Source organism: Mobula hypostoma, unplaced genomic scaffold (genome assembly GCF_963921235.1).
Source record: "Mobula hypostoma unplaced genomic scaffold, sMobHyp1.1 scaffold_104, whole genome shotgun sequence".
NCBI classification, from domain to species: Eukaryota; Metazoa; Chordata; class Chondrichthyes; order Myliobatiformes; family Myliobatidae; genus Mobula; species Mobula hypostoma.
Genome location: NW_026948216.1, coordinates 100,678 through 111,884, shown reverse-complemented (window position 1 = coordinate 111,884; position 11,207 = coordinate 100,678). Strand labels below are relative to the sequence as shown.

Below are 11,207 nucleotides of genomic sequence, written 5' to 3'. Positions count from 1 at the left end.
CAGAGACAGGGTGGGATGTGGGGGAGGGGGGCAGGGGAGAGAAAGGAGGGTGGGGGAGGGAGGGGGTGGCAGAGACAGGGTGGGATGTGGGGGAGGGGGGCAGGGAAGGGAAAGGAGGGTAGGGGAGGGAGGGGGTGGCAGAGACAGGGTGGGATGTGGGGGAGGGGGGCAGGGGAGGGAAAGGAGGGTAGGGGAGGGAGGGGGTGGCAGAGACAGGGTGGGATGTGGGGGAGGGGGGCAGGGGAGGGAAAGGAGGGGAGGGGAGGGAAGGGGTGGCAGAGACAGGGTGGGATGTAGAGGAGGGGGGGAGGGGAGGGACGGGGTGACGGAGGTGGGGATGAGGGGTGTAGTAGAGGAGGGGGAGGGGGAGGGGGGTAGGGGAGGGATGTAGAGGAGGGGGTGCAGCCGAGTGGCATGAGGGGTTTCAGTGTTGTGTGGGGGGGGGGGGAGACTCATCAGGTGGGAGGAGTCTCTGTGACGCGGGCGGGATTCCCTATGACGCAACAGCCGGGTGGGCGGGGCTCCGGGACGGGGACGACGTCGGTCAAGACTGGCGCCGCACAGCCTGCGCATGCGCAGGGCCTTGCCCTGCCTTTCCGCCCCTCCACCGCCCCCCCTCAACACGCATACAGCCGCTCTCTCTCTCTCTCTCACTCGGTGCGCCGGTTTGGTCGAGCAGGGGCTTTTGGTGGGTCGGGGAGATGGTGTGTAGGCTTCTCTCTCTCTGACGCCCGGATAACGTGGGGACGGGTGGGGGGACAGGGAGACCGGCGGCCGTCGTCGTCGCCGTTAGCACCTGTCGAAGCCGAGCATGCGCGTTGCCCCCTTCCGGCAGGCGCCCGCGCCGGGCGATTGTCACGTGATCGCCCAGCTGCCATCTGACGTCACGGGGAGTCGCGCGCCTCTGGGGTGCGGGAGGGGGGTTGGTCCATGTGACCGGACCGACTCTCGGATATTTGACCAATCAGATACCCCAGTCTCCAGCCCTTCATCTCTTTCACCAATCAGGTCCCTCTCCTCCAGCCCTGTACCCCTTACACCAATCAGATTCCTCTTTCTCCAGCCCTGTACCCCTTACACCAATCAGATTCCTCTTTCACCAGCCCTGTACTCGTTCACCAATCAGATTCCTCTTTCTCCAGCCCTGTACCCCTTACACCAATCAGATTCCTCTTTCTCCAGCCCTGTACCTCGTTCACCAATCAGATTCCTCTTTCTCCAGCCCTGTACCCCTTACACCAATCAGATTCCTCTTTCTCCAGCCCTGTACCCCTTACACCAATCAGATTCCTCTTTCTCCAGTACTGCATCTCTATCTCCAATCAGATTCCTCTTTCTCCAGCCCTGTACCTCGTTCACCAATCAGATTCCTCTTTCTCCAGCCCTGTACCCCTTACACCAATCAGATTCCTCTTTCTCCAGCCCTGTACCCCTTACACCAATCAGATTCCTCTTTCTCCAGCCCTGTACCTCGTTCACCAATCAGATTCCTCTTTCTCCAGCCCTGTACTCGTTCACCAATCAGATTCCTCTTTCTCCAGCCCTGTACCCCTTACACCAATCAGATTCCTCTTTCTCCAGCCCTGTACCTCGTTCACCAATCAGATTCCTCTTTCTCCAGTCCTGTATCTTTCACCAATCAGATTCCTCTTTCTCCAGTACTGTATCTCTATCTCCAATCAGATTCCTCTTTCTCCAGCCCTGTACCTCGTTCACCAATCAGATTCCTCTTTCTCCAGCCCTGTACCCCTTACACCAATCAGATTCCTCTTTCTCCAGCCTTGTACCTCGTTCACCAATTAGATCCTCCTTTCTCCAGTACTGTATCTCTATCACCAATAAGTACCCTCCTTCTCCAGACCTGTATCTTTCACCAATCGGATTCCCCATTCTCAAGTCCAATACCTCTTTCACCAATCAGATCCTCCTTTCTCCAGTACTGTATCTCTATCACCAATCAGATTCCTCCCATTCTCCATCCCTGTCTCTCTTTCACCAATCAGATCCCCCTTCTCCCGTCCTTTACCCCGTTCACCAATCAGATCCCCCCTTCTCCAGTCCTGTATCTTTCACCAATCAGATTCCCCATTCTCAAGTCCTGTATCTCTTTTACCAATCAGCTCCTCCCTTCTCAATTCCTGTACCTCTTTCTCCAATCAGATCCCTCCTTCTCCAGACCTGTATTTCTTTCACCGATCAGATCCTCCCTTATCAATTCCTGTACCTCTTTCACCAATCAGATCCCCCATTCTGCAGACCTGTCTCTCTTTCACCAATCAGATCTCCCCTTCTCCAGCCCTGTCTCTCTTTCACCAATCAGATCCCCCATTCTGCAGACCTGTCTCTCTTTCACCAATCAGATCTCCCCTTCTCCAGCCCTGTCTCTCTTTCACCAATCAGATCTCCCTTTCTCCAGCCCTGTCTCACTTTCACCAATCAGATCTCCCTTTCTCCAGCCCTGTCTCTCTTTCACCAATCAGATCTCCCCTTCTCCAGCCCTGTCTCTCTTTCACCAATCAGATTGCCCCTTTCTCCAGCCCTTGCCCTCTTCCACCAATCGGCCTCCCAGCTCTCGACTTACCCCGTCTCCCGGTTTCACCAATCACCTGCCACCTTGTACTTCCTCCCCCCTCCCCTTCCCTCTCGGTCCTGACGAAGGGTCTCGGCCCGAAACGTCGACCACTCACTCTTTTCCACCGATGCTGCCGGCGCCCGGCCAGTTCCTCCACCGCTCCGTGTGCGCGTCGCCCGGAGAAAACGACCCGAGTCTCCACCCTCTCTAATCCAGGCAGCGTCCTGGTGAACCCCTTCTGCACCCTCTCCAAACCGCTCCCCAACCCCACACCCTTCCTGTGACGGGACGTCCCGAACCAGACACAGTACTCCCAGTCCAGCCCGACCGGAGTGTTATACAGTTGTAACGTGACCTCCCGGCTCTTGTGCTCAGCGCCCCGACCGACGCAGGCAAGCCTGCCGGACGCCTCCTTTACCGGCCCGGCCCGCTCTCTTGCAGATCAGATCATTGCACAGTGCACCGAAGCACAGCGATTGCGCGATTTTCTCCCGGGGGGAGCTGTCCGAGGCCGATCGGGGGATCCACGAGTTGTGGGTGCAGCGCGGGGAAGGGCGAGTGGCCGGGTGTGCCGTGCTCACCGCACGGGTTCGGTTCCCGCCGCTGTCCGCCGGGGGTTTGCACGTTCTCCCCGGTCACCGCGTGGGTTTCCTCCGGGTGCTCCGGTTTCCTCCCACAGTCCAAAGACCTACCGGTTACTTGGTTAATCGGTCACCTGTCTTATCCCCTGACCAATCAACTTCTGCCTTAAATATACCCAACGACCTGCCCTCCACAGCCGCCTGTGGCAACGAATTCCAGATCCACCAGCCTCTGGCGAAAGAAATTCCTACTCATCGCTGTTCCAAATGGACGTCCCTCTATTCTGAGGCTGTGTCCCCTGGTCCTAGACTCCCCCACTACAGGAAACATCCTCTCCACATCCACTCTATCTGTGTCCTCTGGTCCTAGACTCCCCACTATAGGAAACATCCTCTCCACATCCACTCTATCTGTGTCCTCTGGTCCTAGACTCCCCCACCATAGGAAACATCCTCTCCACATCCACTCTATCTGTGTCCCCTGGTCCTAGACTCCCCCACTACAGGAAACATCCTCTCCACATCCACTCTATCTGTGTCCTCTGGTCCTAGATTCCCCCACTATAGGAAACATCCTCTCCACATCCACTCTTTCTGTGTCCTCTGGTCCTAGATTCCCCCACTATAGGAAACATCCTCTCCACATCCACTCTATCTGTGTCCTCTGGTCCTAGACTCCCCCACTACAGGAAACATCCTCTCCACATCCACTCTATCTGTGTCCTCTGGTCCTAGACTCCCCCACTATAGGAAACATCCTCTCCAGATCCACTCTATCTGTGTCCTCTGGTCCTAGACTCCCCCACTATAGGAAACATCCTCTCCACATCCACTCTATCTGTGTCCTCTGGTCCCAGACTCCCCCCACTACAGGAAACATCCTCTCCACATCCACTCTATCTGTGTCCTCTGGTCCTAGACTCCCCCACTATAGGAAACATCCTCTCCACATCCACTCTATCTGTGTCCTCTGGTCCTAGATTCCCCCACTATAGGAAACATCCTCTCCACATCCACTCTATCTGTGTCCTCTGGTCCCAGACTCCCCCACTACAGGAAACATCCTCTCCACATCCACTCTATCTGTGTCCTCTGTTCCCAGACTCCCCCCACTACAGGAAACATCCTCTCCACATCCACTCTATCTGTGTCCTCTGGTCCTAGACTCCCCCACTATAGGAAACATCCTCTCCACATCCACTCTATCTGTGTCCTCTGGTCCTAGACTCCCCCAGTACAGGAAACATCCTCTCCACATCCACTCTATCTGTGTCCTCTGGTCCTAGACTCCCCGACCATAGGAAACATCCTCTCCACATCCACTCTATCTGTGTCCTCTGGTCCTCGACTCCCCCACTATAGGAAACATCCTCTCCACATCCACTCTTTCTGTGTCCTCTGGTCCTAGACTCCCCCACTACAGGAAACATCCTCTCCACATCCACTCTATCTGTGTCCTCTGGTCCCAGACTCCCCCCACTACAGGAAACATCCTCTCCACATCCACTCTATCTGTGTCCTCTGGTCCTAGACTCCCCCACTATAGGAAACATCCTCTCCACATCCACTCTATCTGTGTCCTCTGGTCCTAGACTCCCCGACCATAGGAAACATCCTCTCCACATCCACTCTATCTGTGTCCTCTGGTCCTCGACTCCCCCACTATAGGAAACATCCTCTCCACATCCACTCTTTCTGTGTCCTCTGGTCCTAGACTCCCCCACTACAGGAAACATCCTCTCCACATCCACTCTATCTGTGTCCTCTGGTCCCAGACTCCCCCACTATAGGAAACATCCTCTCCACATCCACTCTATCTGTGTCCTCTGGTCCCAGACTCCCCCCACTACAGGAAACATCCTCTCCACATCCACTCTATCTGTGTCCTCTGGTCCTAGACTCGCCCACTATAGGAAACATCCTCTCCACATCCACTCTATCTGTGTCCTCTGGTCCTAGTCTCCCCCACTACGGGAAACATCCTCTCCACATCAACTCTATCTGTACCCTCTGGTCCGAGACTCCCCCACTACAGGAAACATCCTCTCCACATCCACTCTATCTGTCTCCTCTTGTCCTAGACTCCCCCAGTACAGGAAACATCCTCTCCACATCCACTCTATCTGTGTCCTCTGGTCCTAGACTCCCCCAGTACAGGAAACATCCTCTCCACATCCACTCTATCTGTGTCCTCTGGTCCTAGACTCCCCGACCATAGGAAACATCTCTCCACATCCACTCTATCTGTGTCCTCTGGTCCTCGACTCCCCCACCATAGGAAACATCCTCTCCACATCCACTCTATCTGTGTCCTCTGGTCCTGGACTCCCCCACTACAGGAAACATCCTCTCCACATCCACTCTATCTGTCTCCTCTTGTCCTAGACTCCCCCCACTATAGGAAACATCCTCTCCACATCCACTCAATCTGTGTCCTCTGGTCCTAGACTCCCCCAGTACAGGAAACATCCTCTCCACATCCACTCTATCTGTGTCCTCTGGTCCTAGACTACCCGACCATAGGAAACATCCTCTCCACATCCACTCAATCTGTGTCCTCTGGTCCTAGACTCCCCGAGCATAGGAAACATCCTCTCCACATCCACTCTATCTGTGTCCTCTGGTCCTCGACTCCCCCACCATAGGAAACATCCTCTCCACATCCATTCTATCTGTGACCTCTGGTCCTAGACTCCCCCACTACAGGAAACATCCTCTCCACATCCACTCTATCTGTGTCCTCTGGTCCTAGACTCCCCCACTACAGGAAACATCCTCTCCACATCCACTCTATCTGTGTCCTCTCGTCCTAGACTCCCCCACTACAGGAAACATCCTCTCCACATCCACTCTATCTGTGTCCTCTGGTCCTAGACTCCCCCACTACAGGAAACATCCTCTCCACATCCACTCTATCTGTGTCCTCTGGTCCTAGACTCCCCCACTACAGGAAACATCCTCTCCACATCCACTCTATCTGTGTCCTCTGGTCCTAGACTCCCCCGCTACAGGAAACATCCTCTCCACATCCAATCTATCTGTGCCCTCTGGTGCTAGACTCCCGGATTCATTTCCGTTAACCTTCTCTGAACCTTCTCCAGTGTCAGCACATCCGTTCTTGGATAAGGGGCCGAAATACTGCTCACAGTACTCCAAGTGAGGCCTCACCGGTGTTTTAGAAAGCCTCAGCATCACGTCCTAACTTTTTTATTCCAAAGAGGGACAGGGGTGTAATGCGGGTTGGGGATTGTGGTCGGCGAGGACTGGTTTACCCACTGCATGACTCAGTGACTGGATCGAACGAACAATTTTATTAATGTTTTAAACGTCGGAAATCAGGACCAGTCAAAGGTGCAACGGCGCCTCTATTTTTTGGGGGGGGGGGTAGACAGAGAGCAGACGACAGCCCCGGGACAGGGGAAGCCAGGGGGGGCAGAACGGAAATTGGCCAAACTTCGACCTCCAAGTCCTTTCGAGCGGATACGCTGGGGTCCTGGTCCTCGGCCGATTTGGGGTGGGAGGGGTCTTCAGCAGGAGCGGGAGGGATGTCCCGTGATGACGTTGTGCTGGAGGGAGGACAGGAGAGAACGAGGGGAGGGGTGGTACGGCGGGAGGAGGGGTTTTGGGGTCGGGGTGGGGGGCAGACAAAGAGAGTCAGTCGAGATGATCGAACACGGAACAGAGAAAGATACATGTTCATCTCACAGTTCTGGTGAGTATATCTACACGGGGCGTTGTCGCAGGAAAGCAGCATCCGTCATCAGGGACCCCCACCACCCAGGACGCGCTCTCTTCTCACTGCTGCCGTCAGGAAGGAGGGACAGGAGCCTCAGGACCCACACCACCAGGTTCAGGGACAGTTATCACCCCTCAACCATCAGGAAGGAGGTACAGGAGCCTCAGGACCCACACCACCAGGTTCAGGGACAGTTATTACCCCTCAACCATCAGGAAGGAGGTACAGAAGCCTCAGGACTCACACCACCAGGTTCAGGAACAGTTATCACCCCTCAACCATCAGGAAGGAGGTACAGGAGCCTCAGGACCCACACCACCAGGTTCAGGAACAGTTATTACCCCTCAACCATCAGGAAGGAGGTACAGGAGCCACAGGACCCACACCACCAGGTTCAGGGACAGTTATTACCCCTCAACCATCAGGAAGGAGGTACAGGAGCCACAGGACCCACACCACCAGGTTCAGGAATAGTTATTACTCCTCAACCAGAGGGGATAACTTCACTCGCCCCGTCACTGAAATGTTCCCACAACCTGTGGACTCACTTTCAAGGACTCTTCATTTCTTGTTCCCGATATTTATTGCTCATCTATTTATTAATATAATTTCTTTCTTTTTGCATTTGTGTAGTTTGTTGTCTTCTGCATACTGGGTGAACGCCTGAGTTGGTGCAGTCTTTCATTGATTCTGTTACGGATTTTATGCTATAGATATAGAAAATGTACTTTCACGGTCGTATGTGGTAACCTATACGTACTTTGATAATAAAAGAGACCAGAGTAGGCAATAGAAGATGGGAGGGAGAGGGAATTTTTTTTTTACTGGAAGGAGAAATCGATACTCATGCCATCAGACCGGACACTACCGGGACGGAAGATCAGTCGTTGCTCCCTCCACCCCAAGGGCAGCCTTGGGAGAAGCGGAGGCCGCGGAGCGACAGGTCGGGATCGGAATGAAAACGTGGGGCCGCTGGGAAGCCCCGCTTGTGGCGGACGGAGCGGAGGCGCTCGAGCAAGCGCCGGGAGCACCGGACACAGCAGGCGACCCCAGCCGATTCGCGGGTGAGGTGCTGACCCACCTGGGAAGGACTGTCGGGGGCCCGGAGTGGAGGCGAGGGAGGGGGTCTTACGTACTTCTCGTTCTCGCGTTTTTAAAAATTAATATTGCGTCCTTCATCATTTGTGGGTTTTTTTCGTGCTGCATTGGATCTGGAATGACAATTATTCTGTTCTCCTTTACACTTGTGTGCTGGAAACAAGGTTTGTATCTGTGATGTTGCTGATGATACAAAGATTGGAGGTGTAGTAGACAGTGAGGAAGGTTTTCAAAGCCTGCAGAGCGACTTGGACCAGCTGGAAAAATGGGCTGAAAAGTGGCAGATGGAGGTTAATACAGACAAGTGTGGGGTATTACACGTTTGAAGGACAAACCAACGTAGAACATACAGGGTTAATGGTAAGGCACTGAGCAGTGCATTGGAACAGAGGGATCTGGGAAAACAGATACAAAATTCCCTAAAAGTGTTGTCACAGGTAGATAGGGTCGTAAAGAGAGCTTTTGGTACATTGGCCTTTATTAATCAAAGTATTGAGTATAAAAGCTGGAATGTTATGATGAGGTTGTATAAGGCATTGGTGGGGCCGAATCTGGAGTATTGTGTTCAGTTTTGGTCACCAAATTACAGGAAGGATATAAATAAGGTTGAAAGAGCGCAGAGAAGGTTTACAAGGATGTTGCCGGGACTTGAGAAACACAGTTACAGAGAAAGGTTGAATAGGTTAGGACTTTATTCCCTGGAGCGTAGAAGAATGAGGGGAGATTTGATAGAGGTATATAAAATTATGATGGGTATAGATAGAGTGAATGCAAGCAGGCTTTTTCCACTGAGGCAAGGGGAGAAAAAAACCAGAGGACGTGGGTTAAGGGTGAGGGGGGAAAAGTTTAAAGGGAACATTAGTGGGGGCTTCTTCACACAGAGAGTGGTGGGAGTATGGAATGAGCTGCCAGACGAGGTGGTAAATGCGGGTTCTTTTTTAACATTTAAGAATAAATTGGACGGATACATGGATGGGAGGTGTATGGAGGGATATGGTCCGTGTGCAGGTCAGTGGGACTAGGCAGAAAATGGTTCGGCACAGCCAAGAAGGGCCAAAAGGCCTGTTTCTGTGCTGTAGTTTCTATGGTTGGGGGGACCGAGTTATAGGGTAGGGTGGTGAGGGGGAGATCACGTCTCCTTCCCTCCGCTGGCCTGCAGGTCACCCTCGGGCAAGGTGTAGCACCTGTTTAGCCCTGCCGATCAGGGTCACAAGTCCTGGTTATACGACCACTGTCGCCTGGCAGACGATCTCTGAAGAGTATTGATAATGGCTGGGGCGGGCGGGGTGGGGTGGGGGGGGGGGTTGCCCGTCTTACACTGCCCAGAAGGAGGCGAAGGCAAACCACTTCTGTGGAAAAATTTGCCGAGGACGGTCGCGGTCACGGGAAGACCCGCGTCGTGCCACAGGGCACAGCACGATCGGACCTGAGAGTTTGATCAAACTCTGGTTGGGCCACACCTGGGGTACTGCAGGCAGTTCCGGTCACCCCTCTACAGGAATTACGTCAAGGCTTCGGAGAGGGGGCAGAAGAGGTTCTCCGGGATGCTGCCCGGTTTGGAGGGCGTGAACTGTCACCAGAGGCCGGACAAACCTGGGTTGTTTTCTCTGGAGTGAGGAGAGATCTGAGAGAGGTTTACAGGATTATAGAGTGGACAGGGGAGTATCTGTTTCCCCAGGGTGGAAATGTCTAATCCCAGGGGGCAGGCATTGAAGGTGAGAGGGGGTAGGTTCAAAAGGGGGATGTGAGGGGCAAGTTTTTTACTCATCAGAGAGTGGTAGATGCCTGGACTGCTCTGCCTGGTCTGGTGGTAGAGGCAATTACATTACAGGCTTTTAAGAAACGTTTGGATCAGTGCATAGACGTCAGGGAGATGGAGAGAGGGATGGGGTTGGGGCATTTTCGATTTGCTTTTCAGCTGGGTCAGCGCAACACCGTGGGCCGAACGGCCTGTTTCTGTGCTGCACTCCTCTCTGTTCAGCGCAGGGGCTGGGACTGTTTGCCCTGGTGCAGAGGAGGGCGAGGAGTCAGCTGACAGAGCTTTCTCAGCTCATTAAAGGCGTCAAAATTGGCGTCTGAAGAGAGGATGCTGTCCAAGTTGCATGCCATCTTGGACAATGTCTCCCATCCACTACATAATGTACTGGGTGGGTACAGGAGTACTTTCAGCCAGAGACTCATTCCACCGAGATGCAGCACAGAGCGTCATAGGAAGTCATTCCTGCCTGTGGCCACCAAACTTTACAACTCCTCCCTTGAGGGTCAGACACCCTGAGCCAATAGGCTGGTCCTGGACTTATTTCCTGGCGTAATTTACATATTACTATTTAACTATTTATGGTTCTATTACTATTTATTATTTATGGTGCAACTGTAACGAAAACCAATTTCCCTCGGATCAATAAAGTATGACTATGACTATTGTATTTCATTTGCCACTTTCTTGCCCATCCCCTAATCTAAGTCCTTCTGCATCCTACCCGTTTCCTCAACGCTACCTGCCTCTCCACCAGTCTTCGTATCATCTGCAAACTTGGCAACAAAGCCATCGATTCCATCATCTGAATCATCTCTTCCTAGAGATGCTGCCTGGCCTGCTGCGTTCACCAGCAACTTTGATGTGTGTTGCTTGAATTTCCAGCATCTGGAATTTGAATTTCCAGAATGAGGTCTGGACGATGCTGAGGATGTTCTACGAGTCTGTGGTGGCCAGTGCGATCATGTTTGCTGTTGTGTGCTGGGACAGCAGGCTGAGGGTAGCAGACACCAACAGAATCAACAAACTCATTCGTAAGGCCAGTGATGTTGTGGGGATGGAACTGGACTCTCTGACGGTGGTGTCTGAAAAGAGAATGCTGTCCAAGTTGCATGCCATCTTGGTCAATGTCTCCCATCCACTACATAATGTACTGGGTGGGCACAGGAGTACATTCAGCCAGAGACTCATTCCACCGAGATGCAACACAGAGTGTCATAGGAAGTCATTCCTGCCTGTGGCCATCAAACTTTACAACTCCTCCCTTGGAGGGTCAGACACCTTGAGCCAATAGGCTGGTCCTGGACTCATTTCCTGCCGTAATTTACATATTACTATTTAACTATTTATGGTTCTATTACTATTTATTATTTATGATGCAACTGTAGCGAAAACCAATTTCCCTTAGGATCAATAAAGTATGACTATGACTAATAAGGTGGGTTGTCAGACGTTCCTTTTCCC

At 53.0% G+C, this 11,207-nt stretch overlaps 1 pseudogene; it reads left to right on the top strand.

The window, feature by feature from the left end:
* The first annotated feature begins 811 nt into the window (after positions 1–811).
* On the top strand, positions 812–10,066 carry LOC134341907 (proline-rich protein 36-like; annotated as a pseudogene).
* Positions 10,067–11,207: the final 1,141 nt, after the last annotated feature.